A 22,200-nucleotide genomic window follows, 5' to 3' on the forward strand; every position below is an offset into this window, starting at 1 on the left:
GCCACATGCTCCAGGGATCTAACCCTCACCACAACAATAAATAGGATGTGCTGGAGGGATAGATTCCTGTCCCAGAGACTTCCTATGCTCTGGAACAAGATTCAAATCTACATTAGGCAGAGCTCCTCACTAACCCTCTTCAAGAGAAACCTTGACGAGTGGATGGGAAAAAGAAAGTTTACCCCAGGGATCACTTCAATGGTTCTGCTGGACAGAGGCACAGGGAACTAATCTAAGGGGGTGGTGAAAGCCAACACATTCCGGCTAGGCTTATAAATGCCTTCAGGCAGATAACCTATTACCTACCTATGAACCTATTTAAGGACCTGGGTATATGGGTAGATTCAGCTATGAGTTTTTCTAATCATATCAACCAATTGGCTAATGATAGTTATAGAACAATAGGTTGTATAAAAAGAATTATAAAGTCTAGGAAATCAAACATAATGAAGTCATTGTTTGTCAGTTACATTAGACCCAAACTTGAGTATGGAATAACAATATGGAAACCCTATAAGAAAACATGCATGAATAAACTGGAAAGAGTACAGCGGAAATATACCAAGGGCATCTATGGATGTGAAAATCTTAAAAGTTATTATAAAAGACTAGAATATTTGAGCTTGTACAGTGTCTATTACAGATATTTAAGAGAAGATCTTATTCAGGTATATAGGGCATTTAGGGAAACTACCTCTGGGAATGTTTGGGGTTATCAAAAAGTACTAGAAAATCATCAGATAATAACCTATGTAGAAGATTCTATAGGAATGAGAAGTGTACTAATTGGTTCTCTGACAGAGTAGTTGATGCTTGGAACAGACTACCAAATTACTTTAAAGCAAGTACTAGTTTAGATATTTTTATGAACAGCCTGGATACTCATTATGGGAACAAGGGTTTTGGTATATTGGCAAGCTAGAAGGGCATTAACGCCCGTGACTGAAACATTTGTATGTATGTATGTATGTCTGTAACACATGACCTCGACTCATAAGTGTAGGGGCATATAAATGAACATATGAGCATGGATCCTCAGTGGGTCTATATTACCCGATCGATCGCTTAGGTTAGTGAATACCTAAACATCAACTTGGTAATATTGAAGGATTATAACAGCGAACAGCTGATTTAACATAGGGAATGAATTCCCTCGACCACAAAAAAAATAAAAAAATTTAAACCAAAATGACCAAAATGAAGTGTGGGGGGGGGGGGCTTCATGCCCCACACACACCCTAACTAAATATACCAACTCTGAGATCGGTCTACAGTGGGGAAAGGGGAAAAATCTGCAAACAGCCAAGGGAATTCTTTCCCTGCATTAAATTGGTTGTTCGTGTTTTTTTTTGCTTTCGCTATTACCAGTACAGCATTTAGGTATTCACTAACCTAAACGTTCGATCAGGTAACAGGAACCCTCCTCAGCCACTAGCCTGAAGATTACTGAGAAAGGGATATTAGTAAAATAGGAGTGGTTTAGCTTAAATAGGTAAGTAAACTCCTTCATTTCTGTATAGCAGAGCAGAGCTTAAGGCAGAGGGGGGAGAAGTAAAAGAAGGCTAAAGTAAGCTGTAGAAGAAGGGAAGGAAGGTGGGAAGGAATACTGCAAAGGTTACCAGTAAGCCATCTAATGTTATGATAAGTTCTCACACAGCTGTACTATGTCCTGACTAAAATCCCTGTTTGAAGTATTCATGACACATAGGTGATCCCAGACCTGAAGGAGGTGGGGAGGGAAAAGTGATTGGATACTGAGTAGATGAGCTGTCTAGCAGTTCAGACAGGACAGACCTAGCAAAGGTAGTAGTGGCCCTGAAAAAGCATCAAGTTTGTAATGTTTGCTGAAAGTGTGTACAAAGCACCAAATAACAACTTCCAAGAAATATCTAGTATTTACTTCCTTGTGTTAAAGTCCCTGAGGAAGTCACTGCCCTAGTGGAATGAACTTTTGGAAGGAAAGGCAAGGACTTACCATAGTGTGAATAGTAGAAAGAGATGGCTGTAGAGGTCCAAGTTGCAATAGCTTGTTTGGAAACTGACTTTCTCAACATCGGTCTCATAAATGGTAAAAGCAGCTGGACCGATTTCCTGAAGGATTTCATTTTGTCTAAATAAAATCACAGTTGCCTGTGAATGTTCATAGAATGTAAGATTCATTCCCCTCTATTTTGATGATTGGGAAAGAAAGTGGGTTGTTGAACAGCTTAATTGAGGGACAGCTAGTTCACTGCGTTAGGCATGAAGGATGGATTAGCCTTGAGAGTCACCCTGTCCTTGTGGAAAATAAGAAAAAGTGGAATAGTCATTAGAACTTGTATCTCAGAAACTCTGCTAGCAGAGGTGAGAACCAAGAGTAGAAGAGTTTTCCAAGGGCAGAATTTTAAAAAGCAGAAGATGCTTATTCAAAGGGAGACAATGTAAGCCTTTCCAGAACAAAAGTCTGATCTCAAGAGGAGAGATGGGTTTCCTCTGTGGGTTAAAATGCAGAACTCTGCTGTGGAAAAGCTTGACTTCTGTTGTAGACATAAGTGGGGGGTTAAGAGGTAGGCATTGATGGCTGACAGGTGAGCATTTATACAAAAGTAAGCCCAGCCTGAATGAAGTAATTCACAAAGGTACTGCAGGACAGCAGGAACCTGTGATAAGACTGATTCCTGACTGTTTGTGACACCAATAAGAAAACCTTTTCCATTTTGCTGTGTAAGATTTTCGAGTAGTGGGTCTTCTGACTTCCTGTAGTACTTGAATAATCTCCTCAGACAACAGATGTCTTTGAGGGATTAAAATCTTATTACCTACCCACAGAGTCAAGTTGAGTGAGGGAAGATTTGGGTGGAGATGCAATCCATTTTAGCTAATTAATCAGGTCCAACTGCAGGGGTATTTTCCTGTAATTTCCCATTGTTGGGTGAAATATCAGGAGAAACCAATGTTGCTTTGGCCAAAAGAGGGCCAGCAAAAGGAGTTTGGATACTTCCTTTTGAGCCTTCAAAAGAATTTGTGGAAGAAGAGGTAGTGGAGGAAAGACATAGAGGAACTTCCCTGTCCACTCATAGAAGACATCTGTCCTACAAGCTGAAGGAAAATGTTCCCTGGTGCAAAACTGGGGAAGCTGATATTTGGTTGGTGATACAAAGAAGTTTATGTGAGATTTGCCCCACCAATTGCTTGGAAAACCTGCCTGTTTAAAGTCCATCCATGGGGATCCTCCAAGACTTAGCTCAAGGAGTCGGCAACACATTGACTTGTGAGGAAATGTAATGTGGCTGTCAATATAATATCCATCTGGATGGCTAATTTCCATGCCTCCTGTGCTAACCCACAATGTGCCACCCTGTTTATGTACCAGATGACAGTGGTGTTGTCTGTGTATACTAGGAGTGGTCTGGGTTTCCATAGGTGGGGGAAGTTCTGTAGTCATTGCAGAACAGCCATCATTTCCTTGGTTACCATCTGCCTTGTATCCAGTGTGAACCGTGCCCCCCATGCCTCCAAGCATCTGTGTGAACGTCTTGAAAAGGATGAGGTGGTGTGAAGGGAAGAGGTAAATCAGAGTGTCCAAGAGATGGGTGTGTTGTAACCACACAGACTTTAGATACCACTGGATTTTCCTTATTTGGAGTCTGGCTATGGGAAGCATAGACATGGTGGCTGCCATGAAACCCAAAGTTCTTAACATCTCTCTTACTCTGTAATGTGTTGCAGTGGAGAAAACTAGGAAGAAGATGGACAGACTGTCAACTTTCTCCTGAGGGAAGAAAGCATGTATTCTCTTTGAGTCCAGTCTGCAATCCATGAAAACAAGGCCATGTGGAGGAACATGTAGGAATTTTTGTAGTTTATTTTGAAATCCAGACCTGACAGGAGTTGGAGAGTGAAATATAGATGCTTTAAAAGGACTCCTGGAGAGAGAGCATGGGGCAACAGGTTGTCCTGGTAGGGAAACATTTGAATTCCCTGGGTGTGACATAATGCCACCACTGGAGCTAACAACTTTCTGAACTCCATTGGTGCTGTGAAAAGACCAAAAGGCAGAGCAATAAATTGAAAATGCAAAGAACCAGAGTAAAACCTGAGGAATTTCCTGCATGAAGGACAAATGGCTATGCGCAAGCAGGGATCCTTTGGATCTATGGACTCTTAAAAGGCCTGGGGATTATGAAAGGCAAAAGACCAGAAGAGAAAGAGCACTTTGAAAGTTGGTACTTTCAAGTAATTAGAATAGAAAGCACTAGGATGGGCCTTAATTGTGCTTCTTTCCCTGGCACCAGAAAAAATTCTGGAGTAGAATCCTTTTACTATGAAGTCTTTTCAGAATTATTCGATGGTACCCTTATTCAGGAGTTCTTGAATAATTGGATGTGAGTAGAGATAGACAGTTGTGAGCAGGATGTGGCATGCCTTTAAAGGGGGAATATTAGCCAGGACCCATTTGTCTGTGGTAATAGCTTCTCTCTGGGCTAAGGAGACCAGCAGTCTTTTGGAAAGAGGAGTTATGGGGATGATGACACGGGAAGAGGTTATGCAAATGTTAGTCACAGATTTTTGTTTCCAAGGGGAGGTCTCCCAGATGGCAGTTCCCTATGAAGTTTGTCAAAGTACCTTCTCTTAGAGGGGGTTTCTTGGTTTTTGATTTACCTAGGGTCCCTTTTGAGGAAGAATGCAGATTTAGATAGGTAGTTCCTATGGTATCTGGGAACTGAGAAGATTAGAGTCTGCATGCAGTCTTTCCTAGTCTTACCTTGGTCTTGGAGAGTTTTGAACAGACTGGCAGCCTAAGGACCAAATAATACGTCTAAAAGTTGTGATATGAAATTCTCAGGAATAGGCTGGCTAGAAAGCCATGCATATCTTTAAATAACAGACCCAGTAGATGCTGCCATAGAAGAAGCATCCACAACATCATAACAGCACTTAATGCTTTGTCTGGCTATTTGAGTGACATTGGAACTTTATTTGTTGCTTTGTTTTACATTTGGAAGGTCCAGTATAACTTTGATCAAGGAGTGAAGTACAGAAATCAAATGCTTAGTCAGTTGAGACTGGTAATTAATTGTCTTAAAAGCAATCATAGAAGAGGTGTATACCTTCTTTCTCCATCTATCCATAGCCATAGTGTCTTTGTCTGTAGATAGGGTATTAGCACTGGATAAGACTTAATCTTAAGATAAGGACTTATTTGAAGCAAGAGACACTGCAGAGGGGTCTATCACAAGATTCCTGTATAAGTATATTAGGTCATCAGGCACCTGTCTGGTCTCTTAGGAGCTGGTGATTGAGAGTCAGGAGCTGAAGAGGTGGACTGAAAAGCATCCTGGAAAGCCGCAATAACAAGAAGGACTGAGAAAGGGGAAAGTGCCCATTTCCAGGAGGCTGTAGTACCTCTTCTGTACACCAGAGGACTGGGGAAGGGGCAGGAGTGCCCATTTCCAAGAGGCTGTAGTACCTCTTCTGTATGTCAAACATCTGAGTGAATTGCCATTAAAAATGTTTCATTATGCTCTGGATAGTCTTTTCAAAGGAAGCTTCCTCAACAGGGGAATCCAAAAACAGGAAGTCCTCTTCATCTGAAGAGATTTGTCTAGGAGAATGTTATTGAAAATATTAGTCAAGAGAGTGATCTGAATTATAAATGTGTTCTTTAGAAGAAGAACATACAGAGTAGTCTGTGGTTGTGGAGACCTAAGGGGGGGGGGGGTTCAAAGCCATAATAAGTTTGAATAATCCATGGGAGAAATATATCCTCTCCTTTTCTACAACTGCTGATGGAGACACATGTCTAGTCTTTTGGTTTTTTTTCTTTTAGGTGTGACAGCTGCCTAGCTGAGACATGGAGGTTCAGAACCCTGCCTAATCTCTATTAATGTACCTGGAAATAAACATACCTGATCTGGTCCTCACCAATATGGGTGAGTGGTGCACACTCACTTGTGTAATGTATTCTCTGGTAAGGTCAGACTACAAAACAGTCTCCTGTGAAATAAAAAATAAAGCCCAGAACCACACATACCCCTAAAATATTCAGGGGCTACTCTAACGCTAACTTTTTACTATTAAGTGAATTTTCAAACCCCCCCATAAACCCTGAAAACACTGCTGCCTATGTGGAACTGTTCACAAAACCCTATATAAGCATGTTAATAGCTGCATAGAAGTAGCTGTACCCACCATGAAGAAGTAAGAACTAAGTAAAAAAACAAGCCACCCTGGTGTAATCCCAGGATCAGTATGCTGTAAAACAGAAGATAGAAAATCATGGCAAAAATTATGAGGCATAGCACCCAGCAGGATAAAAGCACTCTCATCAAAGTAAACAAATAAATTAGAGGACAAATAGAGTCTACCAGAGCCAAATTTGTGGTAAATTTGCCCTCAAAAGCCAAGGACAGCCACTACTCATGCTTTTGACCTTGCTATGTTCGCAGCCCCAAAGGCAATACAAAGTTGTGTGCAGAGCTCATTGTTAATGAATCCACCAATACTGAGCCAGACAATATAGCAAACCTACTGGCTGACAAACTTAGCTCCAACTTTATCCCCCTCAACCCACCCAACCTTCATTCAAGAAATACCATCAAATATAACTCCCCCTACTATCACTAGGGAACAGGTACTCAGTGCTCTCTCTATGTCCAAGAACACTGCATTGATGGGCCCAGTCAGTATTCTAGGATGGCTTCTAAATAGCATGAAACTCATTAGGCCCTCCAGAATTGCTATTTAACTGTAGTCAACAAACAGGCTTAATGCCTCACAAATGGAGAATGGCAACAGTCATGTCTCTGTGCAAAGGTTGGCCACCTACAGACCCTGGAGACTAGAACCCAATAAGTTTCATGAGTCTCGTATACAAATTTATGGAAATAATTATCATGCAAATTATCAATAATGGCAAAAGAAATCTCCAAACATTCGACCCAACCCAGTTTATTTTCATCAAAGCCAGGTCATGCCTACTCAACATGGTGGGCTTCTTTGAGAAGGTCACCAAAGCAATGGATAATGGCAAAACAGTTCACACTGCCTACCTTGAAAAGGCCAAGCATTTCACACAATATCCCACTTGGGCATTGTTGACAAATTCAAGAGGTTATGTATAAAACCTTTTGTCACCTAGTGGATAGCCAGTTGGCTCACAGGTATGACCCATGAAGCTAGAATTGGGGAGTCCACCTCTACAAAGAAGATAGTTATAAGTGGAGTCCCTCAGGGATCAGTTCTCAGACCACTCCAATTTGACATTTACTTCTCTGAAGTCAAGGCCAATGTGAGGAGCCTCTGGTGACTAAATTTGCAGATGACTGCAAATTAGGAGCAGTCATTAAATCCACCACCATCACTAATGTTCTCCAGGAAGAGTCAGCACAGGCAAACAACTTGTGTCACAGCCATGGATAAAACTATATGCCAAGGAATGTATAATGGCATCCTTCAGGAAGTCATCCACCCCTTTTAACTATTATATTAATAACATACTCCTAAGAGTTGACCCAGCAGTCAGGGACTTAGGGACACACATACACAGTAATCTAGCCTTTGACTATCATGTGTCTGCAGTAGTGAGGAAATCATTCTGTATTGTTCAACTTATAAACAAAGGTATGGCATCTAGATCCAAGGATGCCATTGTTTCACTGTATTCAGCATTCATCAGACCTGTCATTGAATATAATGCTGCCTTTGACATCTACCTAACCATGCACATCCAACCTTTGAAACTAAAAGAATACAGGGCATATGTAGCATGCTGTGCAGATCACCTCAAAACCTTTTCCCTGTATTCTGTCCCCAACAGGCTGTAGTGGGGAGCTCTATGCATGGCATAGAAGGCATTGTCAGACTCCGCCCAAACAAACAGCACTAGAATTATCCATTCTAAGGTGTTGCCTGTGATATAAATAGGACTTGCTGGCGAGCTTGGTATGTATCCCAGAGACTAAGCCTTCTCTGGAACAGGCTCCCCACCCACATGAAACAGAATTCCTCCCTAACTCAATTCAAGTATAACTTGGAAAATTGGATGAAAAATAGGAAATTCATCCTTGTTTGGCACCTACTGTATGTCTCTAATGGACACAGGCAACATTAAATGGTTCTTCTCCTAAGCCCCTGCTTGTAAATCTCCCAAGCCTCGGCTTACACTTATCAAGGCAGCAGAACTTATAAGAGATTTAGGATGTGTGACTAGGCTTAATGAGGCCATTGAGGTCATTAGACTAGTACACACCTATTAACCTATGGAATCTCTTCTCTAACTAATATCTGAGGGAGCCCATGAGGGCCATCAGAAATTATGATCTGTGGTTCCATGGATGTATCCACAGTCTGCAAGGTGTCAGGAGCCATACCAGCCTTCAATGGGGTCTCAGTAGAAGGCAACTTAGAGGTAACCTGACAATACTTCAGGTTCTGTACCTCAGCAGGTGGACATCTTAATATTTTTCTTAGGCATAAGAGGGATGTTCAGAGATGCAGATTCCACCATCTTGAATTGGGCCAGGCATTTAAGATGCTGAGTCTCTAGAAAAGTGTTGAGAGAGTAAAGCATTGATGTAAAGGTTTTGGGAATGAACACTTGACAAATAAAGCAGAATTTCTAATTGTGTTCCAGATAGAAAAGGCACTTAGAGTGCAAGTCCTTGAACAGACTGTGCTTAGCACACTCATACTTACCCTCCTAGCTGATCTCTAAAATATTTGAACAAAAATAGCATAAGCAAAAAGAGTAAAGGAAGGTTTCCCAATGGGGAACTTAACTGAGAAACCAATCAAATGAAGCAGTGGTGTCAATAACCAAATGGTGATTAGTCCAATGGATGCAGGACCTGCATTTAGGCTGATGTTGATATAGTCTGAGGATCCACACTTATCCATCTATATATCCTTATGCTTATGAGCTGAGGTCTTGCTTCAGACATATGACCTTGGGATGGTAAAGCTTTTGTACGCTGGCTGGATGTCAGCGGTGACAACCCATACATCACAAATACTGTAACAGTGCTTTCAATCAGGACATAGAAACAGCATACAGATACTGTGCTAATCCCTTCAGGCTTAACAGGTTTCCTATCCCTCATCCAGATGAGGATTTGGGACTGGTTGGGACAAATTATATCAGTAAATCAACTGCTCTGAATGTAGGCAAACAGAAGCCTAACCTTGGAAAATATGATGATCATCCTGATTGGCAGGAAATTCTAACTTACTTCAAAGAATTTGAGTTTTAGAATTACATTATAAAGATCTCTGGAAGATTATTTGAAGACCAACATCAAACCCTAATATGCAGAGCAGATCCCTGATGTAGCCAAATACCTTGGACAAAAGAGATGAGACCAAAACATAAAATACTATTTGTGCACAACTTGATTTAACTCATCTAAAAGACAGAAATTTTAAGGAACTTTAAGGAGTGGGAGTTTCAGCAAATTGGCTGTTCAGTTTTATGCATTCAAAAGGAGGATATCTTCATGTTTGATGAACCCTTCAGTTAATTGGATGTGAAACAACAACTAAAGACTACCATCACAATTTGCTCGCTAAGTAATCCAAGCAAATACATTATTGTGGTAGAGCATAATATGAGTGTCCTTGACTACCTTTCAGATTTCATTTACTGTTTACAAGGTGCATTAAGTTCACATAGTGCCATTACAGTGCTTTTCAGCATTTGAGAAGGTATGAACATCTTTTTAGATGGCAATGTTTCAACAGAAAACTTAAGATTTCATGAAACATTTCTTATTTTCAAGGGATCAGAGACTGTGAATGAGAAGGACATCAAAAAGATGTGTTGATACCAACTTCCTAGGATGAAAAAGAAAACGGGAGAGTTTGAATTAGAAATCAATGGTGGAAAGTTCACAGATTCTGAAATCAAGGTGATGCTTGGAATGATTCACATAGGAAAACAACTTTTATCATAAAACTGTCTAGAAGGCTTAAGCTTGATAAAGGAGACAAGGTGTCATTTCTGAATGTCAACTGCAAACCAAGTCTACAATAAGTGTACATCAGTTGCTTCATGAAAAAGTCCAGGATGTCAATACTCATCCAGAGATTATAACATTTTATTCCCCATGCAAAATAATGGCTTTTTTGTGGAACATGACTTTATTGTGGATATTTAGCTCGCAGATTGTGTTACTGTATTTAATGGCACTCTACTGCCAACAGCCCTCAGATGATTTTGGCAGGAATGAATAAGTTATCACAACCTGAAATGTCTTTAGAAGAGATATGGCCAATAATAAGCATACTCAACTCTATCAAGGATGTGAAACAGAAAAAGAGTGGAAACTTTTTCTTAGATGACTGAAGTGCTTCAGATGTGGGAAAAGAAACAAATCTCATTACTGTATTTTTCCCATTCATAACTGTTTATTATGCATATATGGAATAAATGCAGCACATTGAAAAACTTGCTTGAGACATAACTAAATGTCAATCATGATTGCTAATGACATGCTGTTGTACTTACTTTTGTATACATTGTAAATAATTCTAATTTTTGTTTTAGAGGATGAGGATATATTTATTCTGGTATCAATAGCATCTGTTTTTATTTCACCAGTCTTGGCTTAATGCATTTGAAATATTTTAAAGAAGTTATATTATTACAAACACACTTAAGGTGGCACATAAATCTAAACATAATATATTTCAATATTTCTAAATTTCATGAACCAGAAAAAAAAGATCCAGATTATTCAAGCTTTTCATGAATATTAGGGTCTATATTAGAACATCGAAGTTTCAAAACTTCGATTGTTCTAATATCGACCCCTATTCAGCGAAAGCTGAAAACATCGAACTTACAGAACAGTGTAACCTAACCCTCACGTCCACACAATTGTGCACATACCTAACCCGCACCCTAACCTTAACTCACCTAACCCACCCTAACCCTCATGTCCACACAATTGTGCACATACCTAACCCGCACCCTAACTAACCTAATCCATGCTCAATCACACACTTACCTGCACCCGACCCATAACTTTCCACCACAGCGCTGAAAATACCAAAGAAACAGAAACGGACAACCAAATTCTTTCCTTAGGAAAAAATTTGGTTTTCTGTTGCTTTGATATTTTCAGCTTTCGCTGAATAGGGGTCAATATTAGAACATTCAAAGTTTTGAAACTTCGATGTTCTGATATAGACTTGAATATTATGACCGAATTGACTATATTACATGAAACATATCTCCCCAATGATAAACATAAAAACAAAAACTCACTAAAAATATAACTTATTTGCTCTTTTTACTACTATTATGAATACCTTGAATACTTTGATGCTACCCTATCGTCATTATTGTTTCAGTTTGAGAAGGTTCTGTGTGTGGAGGCAAATTCAATGTATATTTTTGTTTCTTTATATTTTTCATAAAAGGTCAGCAGCATATCTAATATGCCACAAACACATTACAAAATGTATTCTACCTGACAGAGGTAAAATTAGTTTTTATAAAATGACTGGACTGGTAGATGTAGGACCAGATTCCAAATGATTTGCTGTCAGTGTAAGTGACTTACTTCACTACAAGGCCTATCTATAAACAGGCATACACTGCAGATCCAAATTCCAAACAACCTGCTCTCAGTGTAAGTCTTTTCTAATTGGTACCATAGTTTCTTTACTTGAACTGGAATAGATAGAATACGCTTTTCAAAATATTTTATTGAATACACTTTTAATTTCAAAACATGCTGGTTACCTTTTTTTTCTGAACACTCTCACATCTTACAAAAACCATGGGATGTAGACTACAGAATTAATAATGATTTTATTTCCCCGAATTTTTGTTTCCTGATAAGTCAGCAACTAATTTCTGATAGTTTTGATTATCTCACAGAGGTGCAATCAAATAAGTGATATCTCCTGAATATGAACAGCATTAAGAAAAAAAAAAACATTTTGTGCAGAGCAAGCCCCCTTTACCCTCCCTGTAATGGTGTAACTGAGAAAGGGGACATCTCCTGTATACCAGCTCTGTTCTTCATTAAAAAAATCGGATTGGTTAAACACTAGTGATTGCACAGATGAGCGCCAGTCACTAGTATTTTGGATACAAGCCTACCAAACCCATTTTCTACTACCCCCTAATTACAGAGAATATGTAGATTTTTTTGAAAAATTACAGTGTTATATTGAAGAAATCAAGGATTATAACATCAAAGTTAATGAAGAAATAAAATAACTTAGTACAACAAATCTTTTCCAGATAGACTAGAAGTTTTAGGAAGGAATGCAAAGTTAGATAAAGTAGATAATAATGCAGTTTCCTTAATAAATGAAAACACTAGAAATAAAGTAATACAATTAAGACGAATGCCTAATTTGTTTGTTAAATAATTTCAAGAAAATAGCAGTAAACTGAATAAAATATCAGAATATGAACTCAACAACTTTTAAATAATATTATTATGAAATAAATTAGACCAGATCAACAAACAGTAGTCAATAAAATGTTTACTTTAGATGACATGGAAGGAGTATAAAACAATCAAGACCTATTTACGTTGCGTAATGGATGGAATACCCTGTAAACCAAACAAAATTTTAATTAAAAACAGCAGAAATCTAACTAATGAAGGTGATCAATCTACCAATAATCAAAAAATGATTTAAAATTTTCACTCTGTTGGAAGATAATGTTATTATCTATGCGTCTTTTACCAAACAAAGATGACAATAGCCTTGCAATCATTGCAGAATTACACTATAAAACACTGATTATGAATTAGAAATGAAATTGTGGGCTTAGAAAATACAAACCTGTATAATATTACAATCTATTATGGACAGTTTATCAATACCAATAAAAAAAAAACAAGGAACTCAGTAACAGTTTAAGAAAGTTTACAACATTGTAACGCATGCAAATGCATTTCAATTACTGCTAACTATTTTTCTTGATTTATAAAAAGTGTTTGATAAATTATCATGATTCTATTAATTCAATATACCAAAATGAATGTTTTTTTCCTGTTTCATCTATAAATACAAGACTCTGAGAAGTCTGAAAAGTCCTGAAGTGTGAGAATGAGCTATTTATGAAAAAGGAAAAAAAAAACTTTTATTTTTATGCTTCATTAATATTTCTGATGCACTTATATTGGTATGTGTAGTGATATATTTGTGCTTTTCTTCATTTTCCATGTTGTAGATAAACAATTGTTTGTTTGCATTTTTAACTTATTCTAGTCCATAGTCTTGTAGTTTCATTTGCAATTGTTGGAGAATTGTGAAGTACTGCAAGATACGAGCAGCATCATTTGCACATTATACTGCATTTTTATCACTATTTCTATTTTGAACTCATTCTGGGACCTTAGTATTGTAGTTTCATTCACAATTGTGGGAGAATTGTGACCTCATTTAGTGTTCTGTTACTGCATTTTTCCATAAGTAGTGTTGCTATTAAATCTATGCCTCCTCCAGTGCCTTAGACTGTACCTGGATTACAACAGTGACAGTACGGTAATTTTTGCTGCAGAATTTGTTCTTCTGTGCTTCTACAGCTCTTTACATCCAATGTTCTGTTAGAGTATTTTATTCTGTATATCATTTGTCTGATAAGAGTTGCATTCTAGTGCCTTGCTGTTTGTCATGTTGCTGCTGTTTCCCTGTTCCTGTGTTTGATACACAGTTATAAGTCCTTCACTAGAAGGACGTTAAGTGCTGCTCTCCCTGCTGCTCCCTACTGTTTGTACACCAATTATAGTTTATCCCTGCCCCCACTGTAAAAGCTAAATTTTCTGAAATATCAACCTAGCTGGGGTCATCACAGGACTACGAGAAATGTGACTTACTACAGGTTCTGAAGTCACAGAGCTCCACTATTTGCTTAATTTGACTGGATCCCTTTCTAGCTCATCTCCTATAACCAGCAAAGAGCTGTGTCCACTCAGGGATTTTTATTCAAGACTTTAAGATGAGTGGAAAGCCCTAAACTTTGAGAAACTAACTCTTTATCAAAAGGAGAAGAAAAAAAGCTGTACTGAGCAGTGTTTCATGCACCACCACCACTGGATTTGTTCTACAGAGATTGTCTCCAAGAGCTTTTTCTTTGTAAGAGACCTGCAAAATCTATACAACCTTAGAAATTGTAGTTTGAGGCTCCGATAACCTGTTCCTAGCTCAAATAATCACACCATGAGCTGCAGTACATTCCTGACCAAACTAGACATTTCCCCATGCCTTAGTAGCAAGTCTACCAAAACATTATCCTAAATAAACCAGAATCAAAGCAGCTGTAGTCACCCTTGCCACCCCCGAGTCATTATTGCTGAAATGATGAACCAGCATCTCCATATAACTTCTGTAGTCACCTTGACTGAGATGGGTACATTGAGACAGTGTAAAAATTCTCTCAAGTTGGCAGACAATCAACTAACACTCAAACAGCAGAGTTTGAGAGATAAGCATAGATATATGATGTCTTTGGAGGCAAAAATCTCACACATACTAAACTCAGACACCAAAATCATCAGCAGTACATCACACACATTGCACCTCACCAGAGCCATCACATTACACATAATCCATCATATGCTAAGGTTCAAAAAGATTAACTTGCCTAAACCTTTAAGATCTCCAAAACATAAGACAGGCAAAAAGCACACTTATTAAGTTAAGCCTACCACCTCACATAGCACAGGGAGTCCCAAAGTCATGGATGCGGAGTTCACAAGGCAGGCATCTACACAATCAAATAATCTAGTTAGTAGTTACCAGTAGTTAGTAGTGGCTGTAGAAGACTCTGTTGTAAGACATACAGCTATACATCTGTTCCAGGAAATATTAATGGCTAGCTACATGTCTGGTTCCAGGATCCATCAGATCATACATACACTCAAGTCATCGAATAACAAGTATTAGTATGAGTCTATCATAGTACATGTGGATGTTAATGACTTGAGATGTACCTCCATGGACAACATGAAGAGAGATATGATGAAGCACTCAAGTGATGTGTCACAGGTGGATATAAGCATAACACTGAGTGACATTCTACCTACTCCAAGGATGAAGCCACAATATGAGAAAAATAATTTACTTCAATATTTTTTGGTGTCATTCAGAGGTGGTCCAATCTTTGTTGGCTAAGAGGATATGATCTTCTGTATCTGTCCTCTCTGGGTTTTTAATTATTAGCAAAGACATTGAGCCAGATTCAGGAAGCCATCGTGTAAGAGTTATAACTCTTACACGGAGGCTGCAGTTAAACGGTGTGATGTCAGCATGTCATGCATATGCATGAGGTGCATGAGGCATGCTGAATCACACTAGTAACTCTTACACGGTCCATGTAAGAGAGTAGGGGGCGTGTCCGTAGGCTAAGCCCTGCAAGCGGACACGCCCCCGGAAGACTAGAATGGCTGAAAGTAAACAGCCACGAGAAAGGCCATGGAAATGTGAATAAACACACTACACAACACATGCCCCGACTGACCATCAGTGTATAAAGTGAAGAGATGTTATAAAATTAAATTAAAACCTGTTTTTTTTATTTTAAACCCCGTAAATGTTTGCTACTGTGTGCGCTCGTGTGCGTGGGTGTGCTACTAGCGCAATCACAGTTAGCAGTCAGTGGAAAAGGATATAAGAACTAAATATGCAAAGTAAGCCAAGAAGTAATAGCTTAGCGGTAGAGTTGCCGGCCTAAGAGTAGGCAGGCAGGGTTCGAGCCCCCACAACAACCTTTTTTTTTTTTTGTAAATAAGCACTAAAAAGCCCCCTGACAGTATTGTACAAATGTAAATGTATTCCCTTTTGTAAAATGGAATGAAATGGAGCATATATTCTGAAGTAACACAATAATAAAAATAGTCAGAAATGTACTGATAGCTAAGCTGCTGTGAGACAGAGTGCCCGTAGCTGAGTAGTGTTTAAAAAGCTGCAAACTGCGTGCCCGTTGCTAAGCACCGGTTTAACAGGCTGAAACTGTTTGCAACTAGCTGTGCTTAGCTGAACATGTGTGTCACTAGCCAATTAAGGTTTATCCCAGCGCACACCGTTTGCGCGCCGCTCCCACAAGCTAACTGCCAGTGCGCATGCGTTAGCTCCACGCAAACGAGCGCAGACCTGGTTTTAAGTGCTTAAAAGTGCTTTTGGCATGTTTGATTGACAGGTCCTCAACTCATTTCTGTCAGGAAAATCAAAAGTCAGTTGCCAGATTCGAACCCAGGATACCATGCACTAGAGTCAAGGTACTACACCACTAAGCCATGACAGCAATACCTTGAAATGCAGAAATAGCATATATATGGGATAAAATCCAGAATGGAGCATGAGAAAGCATTTTCAGTGAAGTAGATACAATTCCAAAATGGCCAATCAGAGAAATGTGCGGGAAAAGCGGCATATATAAGCCCCATAGGCGGGAATACACAGCAGAAACGATTGTAGAACAGAGCTGCAGTCAGAATGAGTGGAGTAGGTGAGGGACGTTGCTTTCGAGCACAGCGTTGGGGCGTTGAGGAGTCCAGATACATGGTCTGGCTCCTTGTCCATCATCACGAGGCCCAACTCATGCAGGGCCAGGTCTCATGGGGAGCATATAGGGCAGAGGCATGGGACCAGTTGGCTCGTGATCTGACCAGTGCTACTGGCATTCCACGCACTGGTGAGCAGGTCCGTCACCACCATGCGGACCTGAAGCGACGCAAGCAAGACCAGTTGACCGAATGGATCCAGGAGGCCCGGGATATGCCCAACGCCCCACTACTGAGTAAGTTACATTTTACTTATGTATGTAAGGATTTCAACTAGCTGATACCATGGAGATGTGTAGTCCAATATTACTTCTTTCGTATTACAGCTGCAGGTGTCCGCTCTATGAACCGCGAGATGCATGCCCGTAGGCTGGTGCGGCTGCGCCACCATGCAGGTTAGTAACCCCACCCAGTACTTGTAAATAAATATTATACTGTAGCATGTATCAGAACACTGCAGTGTATTGATTAAAAGTAATATAATGTGCAAGCAAGATTTGAAAGTCTGCAGGTATGGCTGCAACAAGTTCATCAGTATGCAAGTGTAACTGGAAATATAATTGATAGAATTAAACAGTGCTGTAATACAGATGTCCCACCATTAATTAAATATAGTGTAACCTGCAGTAGTCTCAAGAGTACAGCTTCAGAATCTGAGGTAGTCACATGTGAGATATATCCCCTGTTGAAATGCTGAATCATGACAGAAGTGAGGCTGTTGGAAAGTGTTTGAATCACCACCAGTCTAACATGTGAACAAAGCCTAGAAGTAGCAACCTGAACTGTGAAGTTGCAGGATGTGTGAGAGTGACAGAAAGGGTAATGTATGAATAAATAAAGTAGTAATAACCCCTGAATATATTAGCCCCAGTGTGTTTCTACAGAACTAAATGCATGTGGGAAGTACAACTTAATATCCCAAACTGATTTCAGTGTGTCAGAATCTGGAATGTCTAGGCCAAATGCTGTATATGGTGATCACAGTAAACAATTTGCAGATAGAATGAATGATTATCTGACAGACTAAACAGCCATAGTTGTCCCCTGTCCTGTCATCAAAGTGTAGCAGGATGATGTATCTGATCAAATTCAAAATAAGTAGGATAGTGATGTATTTGTAACAGGTGTAGCTTGACAGTCAAATAAAATTTATTTTGAAACATCAGCCTCAACTTAATTGTGTACCTATTACAAATGTAAATCAATGTGTAACATATGAATGTGTCATCACTTTCTATCTCCGCCCAACCCTATAATTCCATATAACAACACCCACTAAATAATGGTATGTGAACATTTCATTAATCATGGACATTTGTCCGTTTCAAAAATATATGCATGTCTGTTCGTGCATGTGCCCTGTTCATACCTGCAAATCTGATGGCCTGTTGCCATTAATCAACCCTGCATGTTGTTTGACTGTGTATTTCTGTTCAAATAATGCATGTGATATTGATATGCCCCTTGTTCAATGGTGTTAATATCTGGGTGTTTGTTTGATGGGAATACCAATGCATGCTGTTACAACTAATCTGAATGGAATAAAATGCCACTAACCCAAACTAACATAACTACTCACAAACCTAGAACGCTTGGGAAGGCAGGTCCCAGCGGACCCACCTCTCCCACCTCAGCTGGCGACTGCACCTGGCACTAGTGCCCAGGCCGGACCCCCCTCCGGTGGCCCTGTGCCACCTTCGGGTGGAAGCGCTGCAGGGGATGGGGCCCGTCCCCCCTCAAGTGTGGCCGGAGGGGTTCGTCCACTCACCCTCCGAGGTGTCCGGTCTGTGGTGCGAAGGGAGATCCAAGACACTGTTCTTGGGCCCCTACGCCAGCTTGAGGCTCGTGTGGCACAGCTAACGGCCCGGCCATTGCCCGCCTACACAGCCCCAGCACAGCCCGTCCTGGGCTGTGAAGGAACAGTGGCAACTGCCTATGGGTGGGGATATCAGTTCCACTGTTGCCATCTGTGGGCTCATGCATCTTGGATATCCCAACCTCCGTCCCGTCAATTGTGTAACCCCACATGTGTCATACACGCCCCTGTATGCGTCTTGTCTGTCTTGTCTGTTAACCTACCCAACCTACCTCCCCAGCTATACCGACTTCCTTCACCTGACATACCACTCTCACCTGAAAAAAAAAAAAAGGGCACTCTGTACCCACAAAAAATTACGCCCCATACATAGCTGTCCATGTCGCACACATGTCTGCTTGACATTGAAACAGTTAATTACAATTGGCTCTACAACAAATATTAATGTTGTCCTGACACCTCTCTCAGGGGTGAAAGGTTTCCAATGTCTCACCAAAATACATGGAAATGCACAGCTGTTGCTGCCAAAGACATGGGCATCTATGGGCCTTACCTACATCCCTCCTGCAAATCCCACGCTTGTTTCCCTACTGTCTTACCCTCTTTGTGACCCCTTTTCACCACTTTCCTGTCACCCCTTTTCTTTTCTTTCAAAGAAAATAGCGGGTGTGCTTGTGTCTTGTGAGCTCACCGCCAGTGCGCATGCGTGAGCTCAGCATAAGCAGCGCAGACCTGGTTTTAAGTGCTTAAAAGTGCCTTTATGGCACTTTGATTGACAGGTCCTGTACTCATTTTGAAAGTCTGGAAAGAAAAATAAATTCCCACTGTCAGTCTCGAACCCAGGACCTTGGTAACATTAGTCTGTATGACCTACCACTAAGCCATGCCTGCTTTACAAGAACACAGTGCTAAAATAAATATAACATGTAATAGTAGGAATCAGTATAAAGGCAATATAGGAGATGTACTATCCAAAGCATGTCAGGTAGAGTTTTAATGGCCAAATTACTGGATTCCCATACTAGTTCAGTGTTAACAGATACAGCCCTGCTACTTGTTAGCTTGTACATAATAATGTAAGGTAATGTACATATGTGAAGGTATGTATATCTACACATACATATATATAAATATATATTAATACATATGAAATATAGTTGTAGGTGTCAGTATCCATACACACTCACTACAGGAAACAGTGAACATAAATGCAGCAACCTGAATCTGCAACACAGCCTGACCCCTGTGTGACCTACTTACCCTTCTAACTGCTTAAAGGTGGCCTCAGCACTTTGATTGACAGGTCCTGTACTCAGTTTGAAAGTTTGCAAAGAAAAATAAATTCCCACTGTCAGTCTCAAACCCAGGACCTTGGTAACATTAGTCTGTATGACCTACCACTAAGCCATGCCTGCTTTACAAGAACACAGTGCTAAAATAAATATAACATGTAATAGTAGGAATCAGTATAAAGGCAATATAGGAGATGTACTATCCAAAGCATGTCAGGTAGAGTTTTAATGGCCAAATTACTGGATTCCCATACTAGTTCAGTGTTAACAGAAACAGCCCTGCTACCTGTTAGCTTGTACATAATAACGTAAGGTAATGTACATATGTGAAGGTATGTATATCTACACATACATATATATAAATATATATTAATACATATGAAATATAGTTGTAGGTCTCAGTAGCCATACACACTCACTACAGGAAACAGTGAAGATATATGCAGCAACCAGAATCTGCAACACAGCCTGGCTCCTGTGAGACCTACTAACCCCTTTAACTGCTTAAAGGTGCCTCCAGCACTTTGATTGATAGGCCCTATACTCAACTCAAAAGCAGAATATGAGCATACTAGTAGGCCCTACCACAAGACCATTGTAACACTAGTCTGTATGACCTACCACTAAGCCATGACTCTCATACAGGAATATAGTGCTAAATAAGTGGAACATGTAATAGTAGGAATGAAGATAAAGGCAATATAGTATGTCTACTACCCAAAGCATGTCAGGCAGACTTTTATAGTCCCAATTACTGGATTCCCATACTAGTGTAGTGTTAACAGAAACAGCCCTGCTAATTGTTAGCTTGTACCCAATAATGTCAGCTAATGTACATATATGAAAGTATGTATATGTACACAGATATATATATATATTTATATAGCAATACATATGACATATAGTTGTAGGTGTCAGTATGCATACACACTCACTACAGGGAACAGGCAAGAGAAATGCAGCAACCTGAATCTACAACACAGCATGAAGCATGGGAGATGTACTAACCTTCACACTCACAAAACACTGTCAACAGCATACCAGCATGGTCCACGCCCTACAATCTGAAAGGGCAACGCCTATCTCACATACCCTTTTATAGCAGTGTCCTGAAATCACAGTGAGACATGCAATCAGTACACACCCGGCTGCATGCAATTAGCAAATGCTGCCTTACAATTGGTGCAGAGGCCATCACATGGACCTATGCAGATACCTACAAAAGCATTGAGTACCCACACTACACTCATGCAATACATTCATTGCACAAAAACTACGGAGAAAGAGAGAGAGAGAGAGACAGAGAGAACAACCAAACAAATATTAGGACTGCCAGCAGCAAAAGCAGCAGCAAGCAGCAAGCAGCAAGGAGCAAGCAGCAAGCAGCACCACTGGCACAGCAACAGCTGCCACAAACACAGGTAATGCAAAGTAGCAGGTTAATCCTGTGTATACTGTGACACCTCCAAATGTATCATAGTTCACTATCTATAGGTATGTCCATGAGATAGGTTGTGTGTACATAGTCCTGAAATATAAACATATGTAATATTGTTGTACATGTGGCCCATACCTAACACTTCCATAGCTTAGAACACAAGGCCAGTTGTGCATATGATGCAGTAGTTCCCAGGGTCAGTAGAGGTTCCTCCTCATTGGTGTGGGACCACTGTGTATGTATGGCACTGTTCAGGTACATATCCTGTAGTATGGCCAGGGATTAATATCAGTCTGTCATGTGGTGCTATGTCCTCCAGGGGTGAATGTAGCACACATCCAGGGATACCATTTCGTAACAGTGATGATATGTGTTCTGCAATGATGAGGGTGGCTCTCACCTGGACATGTGAGAGGATAGGGAGGTTACAGTCATCTGGGATAACTAATACCACATGTGTAGGAGAATGGGGGGGGTACCTGCACCTAAACTGTCTGCAACAATGTTGCCAATATCTGTGCATTTGGTGAATGTGAAGCATCTTAACACTGCAGACAACAGATGCCTTCCCGTCATGTGAATCTGCCCTGTGCTGCAGTAGCCTCCTACTATTGTTATACAATATGCCTGTATCTGTAGTCCACTGGACAGGATTAATAAGTGGTGTGCAGTTGTTCTGGGTTAGATATGTGTGTGCACAGTACATGCAGTATGTGGGATGTCTGTGGTAAGCATATGCAAAGGTGCTGGCGGTGTGTGTTGTGGCTTCCACTGGCCCAGTGGGCTGCATGGATAGCATCACTGTCATAACTAGTGAATAACTGTGTAATTACATGCATACATAGCAAGGTAGTGTACTGTGCTTGTGGTGTTGTTCGGATATGTATATCCAGGCTGAGTAATGTGTGTCCACATCACAGGGTTGGATGGCAGCACACATCCAGTATGTATGGATGAACACCCAGAATGTGTCAGACGTGTCACCTGTGCAGAAGTATCTGGCCATTACCTGTGCATCCCCCACAACACACACACATGCAACATATGGCAGAAGTACTATAGCAGTACACACATGTTCATAGGTTCATACTAGGCTATTTGCCCTAGGGCATTGGTAAGCCTAGTAGAATGTGTTTGTCTTTTGCC

General features: G+C 40.2%; 1 protein-coding gene and 1 pseudogene across 1 annotated transcript in view; both read left to right on the forward strand.

Moving 5' to 3' along the window:
• The window catches only part of LOC122813587, a 57,175-nt pseudogene extending 46,926 nt beyond the window's left edge, over nucleotides 1-10,249 (forward strand).
• The window catches only part of LOC122814273 (coagulation factor XIII B chain-like), a 287,601-nt gene that overhangs the window by 216,698 nt on the left and 48,703 nt on the right, over nucleotides 1-22,200 (forward strand). The window lies entirely within an intron of this gene.

This window comes from Protopterus annectens, chromosome 10.part0, assembly GCF_019279795.1.
Source record: "Protopterus annectens isolate FY-2018-M chromosome 10.part0, PAN1.0, whole genome shotgun sequence".
NCBI classification, from domain to species: domain Eukaryota; kingdom Metazoa; phylum Chordata; order Ceratodontiformes; family Protopteridae; genus Protopterus; species Protopterus annectens.